A 2340-nucleotide genomic window follows, 5' to 3' on the forward strand; every position below is an offset into this window, starting at 1 on the left:
GTTCAGCTGGCTGACCTAATTTTTTGTTTCTAGGTAACAGGCTTTATATATCTGTAATTGATAGCCAAGTGAAGTTCTCAGCTGTGGTGAGGATATTTCTTTACAGAAGGTATTGCAAACTGTTTTTTAGATTAATTATTATTGTATATATACTTTAATTTTCACATCTTTTTCTCTGATTCTTGTGGCTTTGCTTGCTTCCATATATATAAAACCATAAAATTGTATAATAATTTTTTTTATTATATTGCGAAACTGCGCACACATGAAAATATCTTGTTTAGTAGTAGAAATGAAGAATTAAAGTGATTTATTTAACTAATTTTTCTAGTGCAATAAAAGGAGATAGTCATGGACCAGAGTTGGGTTGGTTTGCCAAATAGATATCCAATTCATATACTGATGGGGGTCAAAAAATTTATAGATTTTGCATTTGAGAATGTTGTTGGTGATAAAAGAATTTATTGTCCTTCTAAGAGGTGTTGTAATATCGATATTTCATTATAAGGAAAGTGGCAAGAGACCATATCATTATAAATGGCTATTGGTTAAAGTATTAAAACTGGATATTGGAGGGTGAGCCATCTTCATCTTTGAAATCTAACTAAGAAACAGGTTAGTCATGACTCGGGTAGTGATGCTAGTATGGTTGGAATGGTGCATAATGCATCACGTAATCAAATGTTCAAGTCACACGCAGCATTGTTATGGACTATCTCCGACTTTCTAGCATATGCCAACTTGTTTGGGTGGAGTATTAAAGGTAAATAAGCATTTCTTGTTTGCCAACAAAACACTAGATCTAATTGGTTGATACATAGTAGAAAATTGTCACGTGGGTCACCGTCGATTTTTACCAACAAATCATAGGTTCCGAAAATATAGTGCCATCTGATAAAACTAGAGAGTGGGGACAAGCACCTTCTCGGTTGTCTGGAGCTGAGGTGAAAAAGCAGTTCAGTAATGTACTTACTGAGTATAAGATTGAAGACTTGAAAAGAGGAGAATGAATAAAATAAAAGAAATGATAAGATTACTTGGAAGAAGAAAAGCATTTTTTATGAACTAACGTATTGGGAGTTCAATTTGATTCATCATAATCTTGATGTCATGCACCGTTTTGATTTTTGTTATGAACTCAGATCAAAAGTTTAATGTGATCAAAATTTCTTAAAAATAGTGAAAACGACTCCTCCTAATAATATGGAAGATGGCTATAAAAGATAATTTCTTAAAAGTTTAATGTGATCAAAATTGCTTGTGAACGCAAGGGTTTTAGTCACACTGTCAACGCTGTCAATGTAGTGATACAATGAAGATGAAGTAAAGCATTAGTAGAATAATGAAGTTGACCAGTAACACAGTAAAGCAAATTTTATTCCAGAGCATGAAAACTTTTAAACAGTAACACAGCTCTTATTCCATAGGCTGCACACGAGTGACCTGAATCTTCTTCAGAACTTTCAAATTTTATCAAGCAAAGCTTTCAAAATCCTTGCCTTCCTAAGTTAGGAAAGATAGATGTGGAGCAACCCAAATGAAATAAATGGGTAAACAGAACAAGCAGGGCAAAAATTAAAAATGATGGCAATTAACAAATTAATAGCAATGTTACATTTGACTCTTTAGCCATTTGTTCCTTCTCTTAGCATTCTTCAAAGGTTTTGAAAATTGGATGTGAAGCAAACAAAATAAAATAAATTTAGACAACACATACCCTGTATTCAGCATCATATATATGTCGAATATCTAATATAATAAATTTCACATCCAAAATACTAGAATTTCAAACAGTACTAGTAGTAAAAAAATGACGACAACAACAAAAATAGAAAATTACAAGACTGCTGATAAAATTTCATTTGCGTGCATGTCTGACAAAATTTCCGTGGTTTAATGTGCGTTCATGCAGGCAAGTCCTAACGTTTCTGTGATCACAAAATGAAACTGAAGATAAACCTTTCAAGCTTGACGAAGCCATGAGAATTCATAGCTCAGGCTCTGATACCAAGTTAAAGTTTCTAATCTGTTTGATAAGTAAGAAAATGAGAGAAAATGAAAGAAAGAACAGAGATCATCTAAGAGCTGGATTTGATGAATAAATCTGAATCATCCATTCTTTAGCTGATTACAAATGTATTTATACAAGGTTTCTAAGCACCTGAGAGTTGAATAACTTATGCCAGCTCAGCTAACACGTCAGTAACTCTACCTATCTTGCTTAACAAACTGAAACAATAACTAACCATTTTAACTATCTTAACAATCCCAATAATTTCTCCGTTTGTGTGTTTTTTTGATTCATAATCAAATGGGTAAATGTTGCAACTATTTTTTTTA

At 32.6% G+C, this 2340-nt stretch overlaps 1 protein-coding gene across 1 annotated transcript in view; it reads right to left on the bottom strand.

Moving 5' to 3' along the window:
- The window catches only part of LOC18040767 (disease resistance protein RPS5), a 10240-nt gene that overhangs the window by 1279 nt on the left and 6621 nt on the right, over positions 1–2340 (bottom strand). The gene's annotated exons all lie outside the window — the stretch shown is intronic.

Source organism: Citrus clementina, unplaced genomic scaffold, assembly GCF_000493195.1.
Source record: "Citrus clementina cultivar Clemenules unplaced genomic scaffold, Citrus_clementina_v1.0 scaffold_5, whole genome shotgun sequence".
NCBI lineage: Eukaryota > Viridiplantae > Streptophyta > Magnoliopsida > Sapindales > Rutaceae > Citrus > Citrus x clementina.